This window comes from Odocoileus virginianus, chromosome 24 (genome assembly GCF_023699985.2).
Source record: "Odocoileus virginianus isolate 20LAN1187 ecotype Illinois chromosome 24, Ovbor_1.2, whole genome shotgun sequence".
Classification (NCBI taxonomy): domain Eukaryota; kingdom Metazoa; phylum Chordata; class Mammalia; order Artiodactyla; family Cervidae; genus Odocoileus; species Odocoileus virginianus.
Genome location: NC_069697.1, coordinates 51,418,301 through 51,437,108, shown reverse-complemented (window position 1 = coordinate 51,437,108; position 18,808 = coordinate 51,418,301). Strand labels below are relative to the sequence as shown.

At 43.2% G+C, this 18,808-nt stretch overlaps 1 protein-coding gene across 8 annotated transcripts in view; it reads right to left on the bottom strand.

The window, feature by feature from the left end:
• Window positions 1-18,808, bottom strand: part of R3HDM2 (R3H domain containing 2) — a 156,875-nt gene extending 138,067 nt beyond the window's left edge. For 7 of the 8 annotated variants that reach the window (XM_070454735.1, XM_070454736.1, XM_070454737.1 and 4 more), the window contains exon 1: window positions 18,530-18,808. The gene's annotated coding sequence lies outside the window, so the exon portion shown is untranslated. The remainder of the gene's footprint in view (window positions 1-18,529) is intronic. The other variant, XM_070454750.1, reaches the window with a different exon arrangement.

Below are 18,808 nucleotides of genomic sequence, written 5' to 3'. Positions count from 1 at the left end.
GTACAAAAAAGATCGTCATGACCCAGATAATCATGATGGTGTGATCACCTAGAGTCAGATATACTGGAATGTGAAGTCAAGTGGGCCTTAGGAAGCATCACTACGAACAAAGCTAGTGGAGGTGATGGAATTCCAGCTGAGCTACTTCAAATCCTGAAAGATGATGCTGTGAAAGTGCTGCACTCAACATGCCAGCAAATTTGGAAAACTCAGCAGCGGCCACTGGACTGGAAAAGGTCAGCTTTCATTCCAATTTCAAAGAAAGGCAATGCCAAAGAATGCTCAAACTACCGCACAATTGCACTCATCTCACACGCTAGTAAAGTAATGCTCAAAATTCTCCAAGCCAGGCTTCAACAATACGTAAACAGTGAACTTCCAGATATTCAAGCTGGTTTTAGAAAAGGCAGAGGAACCAGAGATTAAATCGCCAACATCAGCTGGATCATCGAAAAAGCAAGAGAATTCCAGAAAAACAATTATTTCTGCTCTATTGACTATTTCAAAGCCTTTGACTGTGTGGATCACAACAAACTCTGGAAAATTCTTCAAGAGATGGGAATACCAGACCACCTGACCCACCTGTTGAGAAACCTGTATGCAGGTAAGGAAGCAACAGTTAGAACTGGATATGGAACAACAGACTGGTTCCAAATCAGGAAAGGAGTACGTCAAGGCTGTATATTGTCACCCTGCTTATTTAACTTATATGCAGAATATATCACGAGAAACGCTGGGCCGGAAGAAGCACAAGCTGGAATCAAGACTGCCAGGAGAAATATCAATAACCTCAGATATGTAGATGACACCACCCTAATAGCATAAAGTGAAGAAGAACTAAAGAGACTCTTGATGAAAGTGAAAAAGGAGGGTGAAAAAGTTGGCTTAAAGCTCAACATTCAGAAAACTAAGATCATGGCATCTGGTCCCATCACTTCATGGGAAATAGATGGGAAACAGTGGAAACAGTGTCAGACTTTATTTTGGGGGGCTCCAAAATGACTGCAGATGGTGACTGCAGCCATGAAATTAAAAGACGCTTGCTCCTTGGAAGAAAAGTTTGACCAACCTAGACAGCATATTAAAAAGCAGAGACATTACTTTGCCAACAAAGGTCCGTCTAGTCAAAGCTATGGTTTTTCCAGTAGTCATGTATGCATGTGAGAGTTGGACTACAAAGAAAGCTGAGCACCAAAGAATTTATGCTTTGGAACTGTGGTGTTGGAGAAGACTCTTTGAGAGTCCCTTGGACTGCAAAGAGATCCAACCAGTTCATCCTAAAGATCAGTCCTGAGTGTTCATTGAAAGGAACACTGCATGTTGCTCTGTGGCATGTGGATATTCAACACTGGATGTTGAAGCTGAAACTCCAACACTTTGGTCACCTGATGCAAAGAGCTGACTCATTTGAAAAGACCCTGATGTTGGGAAAGACTGAGGGCAGGAGGAGAAGGGGACAACAGAGGATGAGATAGTTGGATGGCATCAGCGACTCAATAGACATGAGTTTGGGTAAACTCTTTTGAGAGTTGGTGATGGACAGGGAAGCCTGGCATGCTGCAGTCCATGGGGTTGCAAAGAGTCAGACATAATTGAGCAACTGAACTGAACTGTAACACTCATGACCTTGTAGTTTATTTATTTTTTGTAATCTATAAAAATAAACCATGAAATAATGACAATAGGGAATGATGACAATCCTTGACAATAGGGACAATGTCACATCTATCTTATTATCATTAGCATATAATCTATCACAGGTACCTATTAAACAGTTAAGTAAATGAATGAGTTGTTCTTTTCATAAATTTTTTTGACGTATTACTTTGGAAGCAGTTCTATAAACCTGACTTGAAGATCACTCTTTCTATTGTAAAAATAGAGAAGAACCAGAAACTAAGAGAATACCTTCTAAGAAAGAACCTACCTGGACAGAAAACATATGGGTAATGTTTATTCTAACAAAGACCAATAATAACCTGAGTTCCTCTGATTGCTAAGCTAATACTGTAGCTTAGAAATGTACTAGGCTCATGGTACACCAAAGGAAAAGCTGGGTTTGTACAATGAAACAGTAGCAAGTGAATGCCAGTAATTCTTAATTGAAAATCTATAACCAGGCTTCCCTGGTGGTTCAGTGGTTAAGAATCTGCCTTGCAATACAAGGGACATCGGTTCGATCCCTGGTCTGGTAAGACTCCACGTGCCACAGAGCAATGAACACCATGAGCCACCACGACTGAGCCTAAGCTCTAGAGCCCACCAGCCACACCGACAGAACCCACATGCTGCAGCTACTGTAGTCCACGTGACAAGAGCCTGTGCGCCACAATGAGAGAAGCCCACACACCACAACTAGAGAAAGCCCACGTGCAGAATCAAAGACCCAGCACAGCCAACAATAATTTTTTAAAAAGAAAACCTAGAATCTTCTCAGAGGGCCTCAGGCGGCACTGTGTGTACACATGTGTGTGTGCGGCTGAATCTGTGTGCCCGACTTTGGGAAATGAACAAAGAACAAGTCTACAATAAAGGACAGGACAGAACAGAAAGAACAGAAAAGACTCATGGCCTAAAACACATTATGGATCCGAATAGATTCTACAGCTGAATCCAGTCAGTCTACTAAACTGAAAGACAATTGCTACTTCCCGACCTATAAGAAACTAATAGGCAGAAAAACATTTATGAAAGCAATGTTAATTTCAAAGAGAAAAAGGAAGAAAAAGAAAAAAACAAAACATGGAAATAAAGCACCATTTTATCTCTGCAAATATTAACTTCAATGCCATTCTGTTATTTAATAGCACTACAGAACATCATTTAGAGACTAGTAATTTGATCATATTTAATATAGACTATCCTTCTATGAAGGCTTCCCTGATAGCTCAATTGGTAAAGAACCTGCCTGTAATGCAGAAGATCCTGGTTCGATTCCTGGGTCAGGAAGATCACCTGGAGAAGGGAAAGGCTACCCACTCCAGCATTCTGGACTGGAAAATCCTATGGACTGCACAGTCCGTGGGGTCGCAGAGTTGGACACGACTGAGAGACTTCCACTTTCACCCTTCTGCAAGGTAAGCTATGCTTGAGGATTGTGGCCACCAAAGAGATGCAAATATATCCCAGGCCCATGGAAAGTATGTTCGTTAATACCTATAGATACCTCTTTGTCTCTCTTCTGTATCACCTACTAACTATAGGTGAAGTAAAATATTGAAGCTAGCCTAAGAATTCACTAAGGGCAGCTTCAATCTCAAGTGTTTACATTTTAAATCAGTAAATGTATCAAGAGGTATTATCATACTTAACCTTAAGATACCTGCAAAAGTCAATTTTCCTGTATCCTAAAAGGCAACAGACCATCAACTCCATTTTATATATAAAGACACTGATTCAGCAGAGTTCATGAGGGTAAACACAGTAAAGCCTCGAAGAACCTCAAATAAGGTTAAAATTCAAGTCTCAAGCACTGGCTCTGATTTTACTCCCTCACAAAGCCTACACAGAAACTAAACAGGTTTGATTCCTTTCAGTCATCCTATCTTAACAGTCAATTACACAATTTTTTAGCCATCACATTCATTTAGTTAAGAAGGAAGAAAAACTATTTTTGCATTACCATATAGGGAAAATACTCTAAGGGCAAACTCCCTGTCTCCCTGGTTTTTTACAGTTAAAAACACTGCTGGGATGTGTGCTACAGCAAATGCAGCACAGTGCTAACTGCTGGCTCTTAAGAGGGGAGTCAGGGACATTAACTGTGAAACTCTCTCAACGCTTCAGTATGCCTGAAACTTTACGATCAGTGTTGGGACAGAAAGCTAATCATAATGTAAAAAGACATTACAAAGAGATGTTTCTTATTTTACTCTCCGCTCAATATATGAGCCGGAGAAGGCAATGGCACCCCACTCCAGTTCCCTTGCCTGGAGCATCCCAGGGACAGAGGAGCCTGGTGGGCTGCCATCTACGGGGTTGCACAGAGTCGGACACGACTGAAGCAACTTAGCAGCAGCAGCAGCAATATATGAGCAGACAAGTTTATCTGTGAATAAAGCATGTGCGTGTGTCGTGAAACAAAAGAAGGTTCATTTGTTAGTAAAACTCCACTAACGCTGACTCGGTTTCACAGGGCACACTGACACATTAGACTAACTCGTGTTCATCCTGCCTGTAGCCGGCTCTGTCTACAGGCAGTGAAGGAAACTCTTGTCTGACATGGAGGAAGGGAGTGTTTTCACAACAGTAACTCATCTAATGCTTAAATATTAGGTTGGCACTGTAATAATTGTGATTTTGCACCACTGAACTTTGCCGTTTGATATTGGAATACATTCTTAAATAAATGTGGTTATGTTATGCATTTCTTGCTTTATGTTTTTTTGCTAATGACTTATTACTTGCCATTTATTTTATACTTATTTTAGACTAAGGATATGTTAGACAAAAAGCAAATTCAAGCGATTTTCTTATTCGAGTTCAAAATGGGTCGGAGACAACTTGCAACATCAACAACGCATTTGGCTCGGGAACTACTAACGAACGCACAGTGCGGTGGTGGTTCAAGAGGTCTTGCAAAGGAGAAGAGAGCTTTGAAGATGAGGAGCACTGTGCCGGCCGCTGGAAGCTGCCAACGGCCCACTCGGAGCAGCCGTCAAAGCCGATCCTCTCACAGCTGCACGAGAGGCGCTCAAGAGCTCAAGGGCCACCGCTCGCTCCGCATCTGAAGCAAACCGGACAGGCAAAGAAGCTTGATAAACGAGTGCCTCAAACGCCGACTGAAAATCAAACAAGCAGCCTTCTGAAGTGTCCTCTTCTCGTATTCTATGTAACAACGATGAACCACTTCTCGATCAAACTGTTGATGGGCAACAGAAAGTGGACTGTGTACAACGATCAGTGATGACCAGCTCAGTGGCAGGACCAAGAAGCTGCAAAGCACTTCCCAAAGCCAAACTTGCTCCGAAAAAAGGTCTTGGTCACTGTTTGGGGGTCTGCTGCCAGTCTGATTCACGACTGCTTTCTGAATCCAGCGAAAACCATTACATCTGAAAAATACGCTCAGCAAATCAATGAGAGGCACCGAAAAGTGCTAATGCCACCACCACACTAGGTGCTTCCATTGCAAGGACACAGGTTCAATCCAACCTCTGGTCGGAGAACTAAGATCCCATGTGGCACAGCCAAAAAACCAAAAAACTGGCCAAATCACAATCTAGACAACAGACCTCTAGAACATATACCTCAAATTATCTAATTATTTTTCTTTTCTTCTGTTTTCCTTTATACCTAGTAAAGGAATAAGACAAAAATCACATGCTCTAGAGAGCTCTTTTAGCACTGGAGAGATGACGATTCTAGAAAATTTAACTTCAGTGTGAGCAGGAAACTCAGAATGGAATGGACAGAGGGAAACATGGTAAACTAAAGACAAAGAGGAATCCAGATTTGTGAAAACTGGTTCAAAAAAGGCAGACAAAATGAGAAGTCTGGGATGCCCTGAAGGGTTCCAGAACATTACACCTAAGCCAAGGAGGGCACCTGTTGTTTTGGGGTGCAGAGGTGTCCTGTTGAAACAATGGTGTACCCAAGGGCAGCAAGGTGTGAGAACAGGGAAGGTAGAAGAACAAGTAATTCATCTGTAGCTGAGGCATAACCCTGAAAGCAAAGGGAAAAAGAGCAAAATATAAGGTAGGTGAGATAAAACAAGCTAGATTTCAATATGTGTGTGTGTGTGTGTATATATACACACACATACACACACACACACGGGGACTTCCCTGGTGGTCCAGTGGCTAAGACTCCACGATCCTAACACAGGGGGTTTGGGTTCAATCCCTGGTCAGGGAACTAGATTCTACATGCCACAACTAAGACCTGGAACAGATGAATAAATTATAGATAGATAGATAGATATAGATGCTTTATTTTATTTATTTATTGGCCACTCAGCATGTGATCTTAGTTCCCCAACCAGGGGTCAAATCCATGCTCCCTACACCGGGAGCATGGTCTTAACCACTAGACCACCAGGGAAATCCGTGTGTGTGTGTGTACTAGACCACCAGGGAAATCCGTGTGTGTGTGTGTGTGTGTGTGTGTGTGTGTACTAGACCACCAGGGAAATCCGTGTGTGTGTGGGGGTGTGTGTGTGTGTACTAGACCACCAGGGAAATCCGTGTGTGTGTGGGGGTGTGTGTGTGTGTGTGTCCTAGCCTCTGTACTGGGAGCAAGATGACATTTAAAATTAAGCTGGAGAAAATAACAGACTTTAGTTTTCTTTGGCAGAAGGGTAAAAACTAAATGAAATATTAGAAGGAAAAAGACTAGGGCAAGGAGGCCAGTTAAAGGTTATTACAGTTATCCAGATAAGAGATGATGGTGGCAATGCTGATGGAGAGAAATTAAAAAGATTCATTAGAAATTTAGCAGATAAGAGGCTACCTAACTGCATGATTACTTAACATTAAAGAGTAAGAATGACTAAAGTATGACATCCAGGTTTCCAGCTTACACAACTACGTAGTATAATTCAAAGAAAAAAGAACTCATTTATGCTTTGGCCATACTGAGTCTGAGATGCTATGTGGCAGTCATATGGAGATGTTCAAGAGATCACTGAATAAATGAGCCTGGTGCTCAGGTAAAAGATCAAAATTGGACACAGAGAATTACAAATTGCCAGCTTATCAGTTTAGTTCAGTTCAGTCTCTCAGTCATGTCCGACTCTTTGCGACCCCATGAATCGCAGCACACCAGGCCTCCCTGTCCATCACCAACTCCCAGAGTTGACTCAAACCCATGCCCATCCAGTCGGTGATGCCATCCAGCCATCTCATCCTCTGTTGTCCCCTTCTCCTCCTATCCCCAATCCCTCCCAGGATCAGGGTCTTTTCCAAAGAGTCAACTCTTCGCATGAGGTGGCCAAAGTATTGGAATTTCACCTTCAGCATCAGTCCTTCCAATGAACACCCAGGACTGATCTCCTTCAGGATGGACTGGTTGGATCTCCTTGCAGTCCAAGGGACTCTCAAGAGTCTTCTCCAACACCACAGTTCAAAAGCATCAATTTTTCGGTGCTCAGCTTTCTTCACAGTCCAATTCTCACATCCATACATGACCACTGGAAAAACCACAGCCTTGACCAGACGGACCTTGTTGGCAAAGTAATGTCTCTGCTTTTTAATATGCTATCTAGGTTGGTCATAACTTTCCTTCCAAGGAGTAAGCGTCTTTTAATTTCATGGCTGCAGTACCAGCTTATAACAGATGCTAAATGAAGCTATCAGGGTGGATACGTGACTAACTATGTAGAACAATATTCTTCTAAATGTTATCCAAGACAACTAACCAGAGACATCGCAAATACCTGGAATGTTTGTTAATACACAAACTCCTGGGCTCCATCCCAAACCTACTAAGTCAAAATCCCTGGGCATAAGCCCAGGAACCCATGTTTCACCCATTCACTCATTCATTCATTCCATAAACGTGTACTGAAAGACAATTCTAGGCACAAGGAATACAGCAGCTATAAAATAAACAAGACTCCTGTACTTATAGATTTGAGGTTTTGGCTATGGCCAGACTATAGACAAGAAAACAAACAAGATAACTAAGATAGTGGTAAGTGCTATGGAGCAAATAAAACAGAACTGTAATGAAGGAATGTAAGAACAGGGAAATGAGGTACAAGGTAAGTCACAGCAGCTGGCAGTGGTAAGATCATGAAGGCTTTTGTAAGTCACATTCTTAAATTCTTCAAGAGATGCTTATGCCAGTAAGGTTTAAGAATCAGAGGTAAAGAGAGAGAATACAATAGTAACCTTAAGGAAAATACATATTTAAGGGATGAGCAGGGGACAAAAGGCCAGGAATGCAAGTGGAAAAGAAAGTAGTATCACTGAAACATTTTAAGAGAGAGAAGGGTCAAAAGTGACAAATACTCCAGAAAACCTGAATTAAGGATGAAAAGAAATCCATTAAATTAACAAGGTCCACCATATTCTTCCCATTGATTTTGATGGCTGCTGGGAGGTGCTCCACCAAGAGCATTAGAAATACTAAGTGACCATTCACCTTCTACACAGTCACAGCAAACTGTTTCCTGCAAGTTATCAGCTGGATACTGTCCTAGATCTTTTTCCCTTTTCCCACACAATCACAAAGGAGACAACATAATTTGTGAGCATAGGAAGAAAAATATATTTCAAACATATCACTTACTAAGTATGAGTTGTCACTGCCTTGATCACTTTCCTCCTAGTCCTGTTACAAAGCTTACAGAAGTCTGAACCACTCTTCTTCAAGGCACAGAGAATGCCCATAGTGCTGCTCACGTGTCAAAACCATGCATTAAAAAAAAAAAAAAAAAAATGCACAAATTCTTAAAATCTGACAAAAGTTCTTGCAACTGGCACATGCAACAAAAACACTGCCCCCACAAAAATGTGGACTGCGTTCTGGGAGAGTCTATCTTAACACGGATGCTGACCGCTTCAAGGCCTGAGAAGCTCTTAGGAAAAGGAAAACGCTCTGCAGATATGAAATATGGTTGTGATCATTATTAATAATAAACACTGCAGCACAAATGCTATCAACATGAAACACACAAAAACATCACATACGGCAGATAATGAATCAAGCGGCAAAAAGGAAACTAGTTAATAATTAGAAGTTTACCTCTAGACGAGAATTACATAGAAGACTAGCACTGGGAGCGAATTTACCTCCAAAATGGCCATCATCAAAAATTCTAAAAATTATAACACACACACACACAAAGGAAATTTTTTTTAAAAAAGAAAAAAAGAAAAAACCTACAAACAATAAATGCTGGAGATGGTGTGGATAAAAGAAAACCCTCCTACACTGTTGGTGGAAATGTAAATTGGTACAGCCACAATGAAGAACAGTATGGAGGTTCCTCAAAAAGCTAAAAAGAGGAACTTTCCTGATGGTCCAGGTTAAGAATTTGCCTGCCAATGCAGGGGACACAGGTCTAATCCCTGGTCCAAGAAGATCCTACATGCCTCGGAGAGCAGTGCGCCGTTAACGACCGAGCCTGTGCAGGGCGAGTGTTGAAGCCCACACGCCTAGAGCCTCTGCTCCGCATCTAGAGAAGCCACTGCAATGAGAGGCCCGTGCATCGCAACTAGAGAGTAGCTCCCACTCTCCCCAACTAGAGGAAGTCTGCACACAGCAACAAAGACCTAGCACAACAATAAATAAATATTAAAAAAAAAGAAAACTAAAGGCAGAAATAACATAGGAACCGGCAATCCCACTACTATGCATATACCCTGAGAAAAATATAATAACCATAATTCAAAAAGACACATGTACCCCAACGTTCATTGCAGCACTATTTACAATAGCCAGAACATGGAAGCAACCTAAACACCCACTGACAGATGAATGGACAAAGATGTGGCACATATACACACTGAACTATTAGCCATAAAAGAAAACTGAAACTGGGTCATTTGCAGTGATGTGGGTAGACCAAGAGTCTGTCATGCAGAGTGAAGTGAGGCAGAAGGAGAAAAACAAGTATCATGTACTAATTCATATGTGTGGAATCTAGAAAGATGGTACAGATGAGCTTGTTTGCAAGGCAGGATTAAAGACACAGATGTAGAGAACAGACTTGGGGACACGTGGGGAAGAAGCTGAGGGTTAAGACAAATTGGGAGCATAGGACTGACATACATACATTGTACATAATGTATATAAGGTACACATGTATATATAATAATGTACATAATGTATAATGTACACACACAGATTAATGTGTATAAAATAGCAAGTGAGAAGCTGCAGTGTAATCCAGGGAGCTCAGCTTGGTTCCCTGTGATGACCGGCAGGGGTGGAATGAAGGGGTGGGATAGGAGAGAAAGAGGTTTAAGAGGGAGGGCTGTCTGTATTCAACAGCTAAGGCACTTTGCTGTACCGCAGAAACTGACATAGTATTGTAAAGCAATTATACTCCCCACACACACAGAGAAAGATACATACATCCCAACATTCACTGCAGCACTGCTTAGAATAGCCAGGACATGGAGGCAGTCTAAATGCCCATCAACAGAGGAATGGATAAAGAAGATGTGAAACATATATACAGTGTAATATCATTCAGTCATGAAAAGGAATGAAACAGTACATTTGCAGCAACACAGATAGACTTAAGAGATCATCATGCAGAGTGGAGTAAGTCAAACAGAAAAACAAATACTGTATATTAATGCTTTTATGTGGAATTGAGAAAAATGGTACAGATGAACTCATCTGCAAAGCAGAAACAGAGATACAGATGCAGAGAAAAAACTTATGGATACCAAAGGGGAAGGGGGTGGATGGGATGAATTGGGAAATTGGGACTGACATATATATACTACTACATATAAAACAGGAAACTAATGAGAACCTACTGTATAGCACAGGGAAGTCTATTCAGAGCTCTGTGGTGACCTGAACAGGAAGGAAATCTAAAAAGGATGGGATATACATACAAATACATGTGTGCTGTTTGTATAACTGATTAACTTCGCTGTAGAGCAGAAACACAACATTGCAAAGCAAATATACTCCAATAAAAATTAACTTTAAAAAATCACCTGCAGGGCTTCCCTGGCGGCTCAGCATTAGAATCCTCCTGCCAAGGGGAGGCGTGGTTTCATCCCACGTGCTGCGGAGCAGCTGAGCCCAGGAACCACAACTGCTGAAGTCCGCAGGCCCGAGAGGCCGAGAAGCCATTGAAACGAGAAGCCTGCGACGCCACAGCAAAGATCAGACCCCACTGGCTGTAACTAGAGAAAAGCCCACACAGCAACGAAGACCCAGCACAGCCAGAAACAGATAAACAAACATCATCAAAACACATTACCTCCAGAAGATCAAGTGAAACTTGACTGGCCTGCAAGTCAGTTTTTTCTCTTTTCCCACTGCCTCACAGATGCACAATCAACAAATACCAATTAGAAATAAACTAAGTTATTTTATTAAAGTTTTTGCACAGCAAAGGAAATCATAAACAAAATGGCAACCCTCAGAATGAGTATTTGCAGAAATACTCAGAGTATTTGCAAATGAAGCAACAGACAAGGGATTAAGCTCCAAATATATACAAGCAGCTCGTGAAGCCCAATTAAAAAAAAAAAAAACCCAATCAAAAAAATGGGTGGAAGATCTAAATAGATACTTCTCCAAATAAGACACACAGAGGGCCAGCAGGCACACGAAAGATCCTCAGCGGCCTCAACGCTTGCCTTACTACAGAGAGGCAAATCAAAACTGCAATGAAGATCACCTCACACTGGTCAAAAGGCCGTCATCAAAAAATCTACAAATAATAAACGCTAGAGAGGGTATGGAGAAAAGAAAGCCCTCCCACACTGTAGGCGGGAACGTAGACTGGTACAGCCACTATGGAGAACAGTACTGTTTGTTTGTCGTTTAGTCACTAAGTCACGTCCAACTCTGCAACTCCAGACTGTAGTGTGCCAGGTTCCTCTGTCCGTGGGATTTCCCAGGCAAGAATACTGGAGTCAGCTGCCATTTCCTTCTCCAGGGGATCTTCCCGACCCAGGATCAAATGAGCATCTCCTGCATTGGCGGGCCAATTCTTTACCACTGAGCCCTGGAGGCGGATTCTTCTCCAGGGAAGCCCCAGGGAACAATATGGAGGTTCCTTAAAAAAGTAAAAACAGAACTACTGCATGATCCAGCAGTCCCACTCCCAGGTATAAACCCGGAGAACACCATAATTCAAAAAGATACCTGCACCCCAATGTTCAGTGCAGCACTACTGACAATAGCCAGGACACGGAAGCACCGAAATGTCTATAAACAGAGGCATAAAGATGTGATAAACATACACAGTGGGATATTATTCAGCTTTAAAAAGGAATGAAATGGTTTCTCCAGCTTGAGAGTCCTGGACCTCTTTCTCCTCCTCAAGGGCCCTTGAGTGAGTGAGTGAAGTCACTCAGTCATGCCTGACTCTGCGACCCCATGGTCTGTAACCTACCAGGCTCCTCCATCCATGGGATTCTCCAGGCAAGAGTACTGGCGTGGGTTGCCATTTCCTTCTCCAGGAGATCTTCCCCACCCAGGGATTGAACCTGGGTCTCCCACACTGTAGGCAGACGCTTTACATCTGAGCTACCAGAGAAGTCCCAAGGGCCCCTGACTCCTTATCAAACTACCCAAGAGTTAACTCTCTCAAGTCCAAAGAAGAGGTTCCCTTTCGAGTCACTGTGGGTTAAGGAAGTCTCTCTAAAAAAAAAGTGATATGTAAAACCTGTCCTAAAAGATGGTCAGAACCAAAGCGGAAGAATTGGAAAAAATAAATAAACAAATAAAAATAAAAAGGAATGAAACAGTAGCATTTGCGGCAACAAGGATGGACCTAGAGATCACCCCACTGAATGAACTAAGACAGAGAAAGACAAATGTTATATGATATTGTTTATATGTAGAATGTTTTTTAAATGGTACAAATGAACTTATTTACCAAACAGAAATAAAGTCATGAACATAGAAAACAAACTTATAGTTACCAAAGGGGTAGGGGGTGAGGAATAATTGGGAAATCGGGATTGACATATTCACATTACTATATGTCCAACAGATAATTAATGAGAATCTGGGCCTCTCAGATTACAGTGGCTCATTAGCAAAAGAATCCACCTGCTAATGCAAGAAACACAGGTTAGATCCCTGGGTGGTAAAGATGCCCTTAAGAAGGAAATATCAACCTACTCCAGTATTCTTGCCTGGGAAATTCCAAGGACAAAAGAGCCTGGCAGGCTAAAGTCCATGGGCCACCAAAGAGTTGGGCATGACTTAGCAACTACACAGCAACCCAACGTAAGAACCTCGTGTGCAGCGCAGGGAACCAGTGCTCTGAGACCCGGGGCGGGATGCACCGGGAGACTGGGATCAGCACTGACACCATGTGTAAAACAGACAGCCAACGAGAACCTCCTCTACGGCACAGGGAACCTGACTCAATGCTCTGTGGTGGTCTCAATGGGAAGGAAATCCAGAAAAGAGGAGATGTGTGTATGTACAGCTGATTCAGGCTTCCCAGGTGGCACTAGTGGCAAATAGTGGTAACTAGTCTCCTGTTAATGCAGGAGACGCAAGAAACATAGTTTCGACCCCTGGGTTGGGAAGAGCTCCGGAGGAGGACATGGCAACCCACTGCCGTATTCTTACCTGGAGAATCCCATGGACAGAGGGACCCGACGGGCTATAGTAGTCACAGAGTCACAAAGAGTCTGACGCGACTGAAGTGACTTGGCGTACACATGTACACAGCTGATTCGCTTTGCTATAGAGCACAAACTCATGCAACGCTGTAAGGCAACTACACTCTAGTAAAAACTAAAGGGCGTCCCTACTGGCTCAGGGATGAAACATCTACCTGCGGGAGACGTGGGTTCCATCCCTGATCAGGGAAGACCCACATGCCTGCCACAGAGGAACGAAGCCCATGTGCCACAATTACTGAGCCCATCCTCCAGAGCAGAGGCTCAGAAACAAAACTCCGCTGAGCCACGTGCCGCAACCACTGAAGCCCACGCACCCTAAAGCCCCTGCTCCGCAACGAGAAGTGTGAGCACAACTAGGGAGTAGCCCCCATCTGCTGCAACCAGAGAGAAGCCCGCACAGCCCAAAATAAATCAATCATTTGGAACTAACTCATAACTCTATCACGAGCTGTATGGGGGAAATTCCCAAAAAGTGAAATGTATGTGTAACTGATTCTCTCTGCGGGACAGCAGAAACAAACTGTAAATCAACTATACTCCAATAAAAATTAACAAAAAAAAGAAAAAAGAAATTGAACTGTTTCTTTCTTAACTTATAGACCTTTATATTTTTATTTTTTTGGCCACACGTGAGGCTTGTGGGGTCTTAGTTCCTCCACCAGGGACTGAATGCAGGCCCTTGGCAGTGAAAGCACAGAGTCCTAACCACTGGACTGATTATTTTAAACCCTGCTGATTACCTCATTTATCTTTACATTTCTAGCTCTACAGGATAAGGACTCAAGCTGAGATACTTTGGGACCTCAAAGTAATTGTATGGGTATAAAACTACAGTTTTTACTCACCTGCAAAAGATTCTCAGTCTTCAATGAAAAGCAAACAAAACACCACCAACACCTTCAGTGCACTGGTCTAAGTCAGGGAAGAGGCCTTACCAGAGCACCTAACAACTGGCTTCATTCTGTTTCCCCAAGAAAATATCCAGAAAGCTCTAAAAATTATCTCCTAGCAGTTAAAGAGACTGAAAAGATTTATTTTTTTCCTTGTGGTATACAAATTGAGGAGGGATAGAATAAAATGAGTCTTTTTAAAATTACCAGAAGTTTTCTGACTACTGGAGATGTGACTGCCTGAGCTTTGGGGTGTCTTTTTGGGTTTTTTTTTTTTTTTTTGACCATTTCTCCTTATCCTCTCTCATCTCCAGGCTGGGGTTCCCAATTTGATTAGTTCTTTTTTTAAAACATTTCAGGAAACTTACTGCCAAAACTAGAAAGCTGATAGCACTTCTGTGATGGTCCAATGGTTAAGAATGCCTAGCAATGCAGGGGATATAGGTTTCGATCCCTGATCAGGGCACTAAGATCCCAGATGCTGGAGCAACTAAGCCTGCTCACTGCAACTGGAGTCTGGGCAGCACAACGAAAAATCCCGCAAGATGCATCTAAGACCCGATGCAGCCAAATTAACTAATTAACTAATTTAAACAAAAACTAGAAAGCAGAAACGGTTTTCCCAGTATAGAGTCAAACAAATGGATTGAGCAACTCATAAGAAATCTTGCAGAAAAGCAAAAAGTGCCTGGATTTACAAAACATCCCAGAATCTTTCCTTTCATACAGCCCAAGTAAAAATGATGGAAGCACTGCAGATTACCATAGTTAGGGCTTTCAACACCCATTTTTTTAAGAGTTGGAGAAAACAGACACAATCTAAGGGAACTCAAAAAGGAATTAAAACAGATCAAGGTTAAGAAATCTTTCCTATCTATACCTGTTTTCAGAAATAAACTCAAATTTAAGAAGGAACAGACAGAATAACTTTATCAGAGAAACGGAACAAGTGCTACTTTACCAAAGTGGCGACCATAGTAAGAACAAAAGGTAACCAGAAAAGACGATTAGGTGAAACGTTTTCTGCAGAGGGCGAAAGGATACAGCAGGAGGAAAATGCTAAAGCCATGCGTATGAAGACCGTCTCTAAAATTAGACCCACCAACTGTATTCATGCACACACATTCAAGCCATGAGTCCAGTTATTTTTCCTACTTGTAAGTTGGCAGCACATTTCACAGAGGGACATTTAGAGTCCTTTATCCCATCTCACTAGTAGACACAAGGGAAAAAATAAAATAAAAACAACAACCGTGTGCACACACACAGAATTTCACAAAATTCTCTCCTCTGTACTTCCTGGGGCCATGTAATGAAAACGCAGCACTTTTATCCCTTCCTCAAAACTTGCTTTCTCCTAGAAGCTTTCCTCGAGTTCATGAAGAGACCGGACACAGGAACAAGCAATGCCTCCTTCAGAAACCATTACCTACACTGGAACATCAGTGCTCACCACAGCATCCATCTCTTCAGAGGCGAGAACATACGATCTCCGAGTATCTCTAGGTAATGAGACAGACTTCATAGCAACTTTGTGAAAGGATTTTAAAAGGAACAAATGTGGTAGAAGCCTTTATCAATGTGCCAAAATTATACCAGAAAGTATTCACAAAATGAGAACATACCTATCTACGTTAATAATAACAGTATCAGACCCAGTCCAATATACACATGATCCCCATTTCTCCCACACTCCCACCCCCAACTCAAACCTTTCTCTCATAGGCTTGGAAGCTTTCAATGTCCTGATAAAAATTGAAACAAAAACAGTTTTGCAACCAGCATTCTTATCAAGTGTTAAAAGCACCCCTTTCACCTTCCTAAGCTGAAAAACAGTAGCCAGGGCTGCCCCCAGAGAGAAATCTCATCCAGGCCACTTTTGCCAGAAGGTCAATGAAGATAACACACCAATCAAGAAATAAGAAAGGAAAAAATATATGATGGAAAATCCACAGAACTCAGGGGACCTGCTCCTTTATCCTCAGACTGAATTTAGTTGCTAAAACCCAAAAATGGGTTTGTGGAAAGAAGGATCAGACGTTCCCCACAATCAAACACTCCACCATTGTTAGAGAAGGGTTTTCTTACAAGTTTTCAAGCTCAACTGTCTCCACATTAATAGGAGGGGGGAAAGAATCTAACCCATACAACCCAGACTATAATAGTAACATCTTCAGTCTACTGAAAAATTCCAAGTGGAACCAGCCTACTTAATTCTGAGACCAAACAGGTAAGGATGGTGGTATCTGTCTCTTCGAGGATGTGAACCAATCTCCAAGAAGAGCCTGAAACAGAAAAAATTCTGACCACGTGAGATCTGAGATAATCTCCCTCTAAGACACCACGCTCCATCCTCTCTGCTTTCAAAGCGCTTTCACGCAAAGACCTGAAAGCACAAGACTTCTGTCAAAACAGAAACGTGGCAGGGACTGAGAGGAAAGAAAATCTCAGGTTCTTCCAATAAGTATCTTATAAAAGCCTAGCGGACACCCATGTCGCTCATTTGTCACAATGAGGGGGTTCAAGAACGAAACCCCTTGTCTGGCCAATCGGTCCATTTGTCGAGCGCCTGCCGCATGTCAACGGCTCTGCTAAGAGCTGAGGATACAGCGACTGATAAAGATTATCTAAACCTCACGAAGCTTATTTTCTAAAGGGTGAGACTAAGCATATATAGTATGTTATCTGTTGATGAGTAAGGAGGAAATTAAAGCAAAGTGGGAAAGAGTGTTATGTAACTGTATGTGGAGGAAGGGCTTTGCAATTTAGCTAGTCTAGGAAACGGCACTGTTAGAGCAACTTTTGAGTAAAGACCTAAAGAAGGTGAGGATACAGGGTTATGCAGCTTTTTAAGAAAAACGTGATCCAGAAAGACTCACCAGCACAGCTGCTGAGGCAGATGTGCCTGAAGTGCTCAAGGAACAGTGAGGAGACCAGTGCGTTTGTTGCTGGGCGAGAGAAGGGGGGCAGCAGGTAAGGCTGCTACAGATTTTAGAGAGGACTGTAAAGTCTCTGGGTTTTATTCTGATACAGGAAGCAAGTCATCTCTTCAGACTCTTTTCGATTGAAAAAATCAGGCATCCTATTCTTACATGCACAAGTTTTTAAATTATTGTTTTAAAACTGAAGATCTACAGTGTAAATCATATAGTGGACACTAAACTGGAATTTAAACACTGTAAAATATTATTAACTGTCAGTGAAAATTAGTAATACAACTTTTGCTGAGTTCATCAGACCCTCAAGAAAGGTTCCCCGTTCTCTCAGCCCTGTGGAGAAATGCGAAGCGGAGAAAAAATACAACTAAAAGTGAACTGAATTGACTACCACTTTCTACTACTTAAGCCATTTTAGTCTAGATGCCCCAGACTCCTCGGGGCGGGGAGATAAGAGAAATAAAACGAGAGGGGGGAAAAAAGCATTAAGAAGAAAAAGCAGCACAAGCAACTCATTCAAATGTCAATCTGACTATCCAAAAATACAAAAAAACAAAACAAAACAAAAAAAAGGCTAGGTATTTGTTCAAGTTCTTAAGTGGAACCTGTCACCTCCCTCCACCAGTCACCATACTGCCTACCAACAACAGAGGGCTCAAACTTCTCAACGTTATTTAAGTCTATTTGGAAAAAATACATAAAAGGACATTCTTCCAATTGAGAGCTGAATTTAAATTTTTCCACACCGGTCTCTGGTTTAATGAACCTCTGTGATTGTTATTCGGTCATTTTTCATCATTATCCAAGAACAATTCATTTTGAATGAATAAATACTCTGTGGAGTTACTAGGCTAATGGTCACAAATGTTTCAATTTGGGGCTCCAGAGGTAATCAAAACCAAGAAGAGTTTTCAAAGCCTCAAGAGTTAGCAGCAACTGCAAACGAAGCGTAGGCCCAACTTTTAAGCTCCAGAAACATCTCCTTGTATGTTCCAACTCAAATCTCTGTCCCTCTAATAAACTCGGGCACCACCAAGATCTGAAACACTCCAACACCTTTCCCTCCCATTTTTCTTCGAAGAAAAACGGAGGTCCAGGAAACACACGAGACTAGTCTCCCGGAGCACAAGGGCGCAAGTTTCTGGGTCCCACCGCACAGGCCACAGGTGGCGCCAGCCCCTCCACCCCCCGCCCCGCGCCCCTCACTTCTCGCCTGCGCTCCCGGTACACACCCGGGGCGTCTCTGGCCTCCGGGCCGTCCTTCACCGGAGGCTCGGGTCGACCCACCGCCCGCGGCTCCGGGCAGCGCCAGCGCGGGGAACCCAGGCCAGGGAGCCTCCGCCCGGCCGCCCGCGCGGCCGCCACGCCCCCTCCCCACGAGTCGCCCGCGTCGCCCGCCCCCTCGGCCCGGAGGTGGCCTCACCTCACGCGGGCCGTAGCGGGGAGGGCGCCAGCGTCTCCGCCCGCCGCCCGGGCCCACGGCCGCTCGGCTGCGGCTCGGCCCCGACGGCCGGCGGCGGCGCGCTTCTGGGGGCGGGCTCTTCTCAGCGGGGGTTCCCCCAGGGCCCAGGGCGGGGGAGCAGGGGGGACTGGGGCGGGGGAGGGGAAAGGGGCTTGGGAAGGAAGGGGGAGAGGGGGAGACGAGGGGGAAACCAACCCCGGACAGGGAGAAAAGGGGGGAGGGGGAAAACCAGAAGGGGAA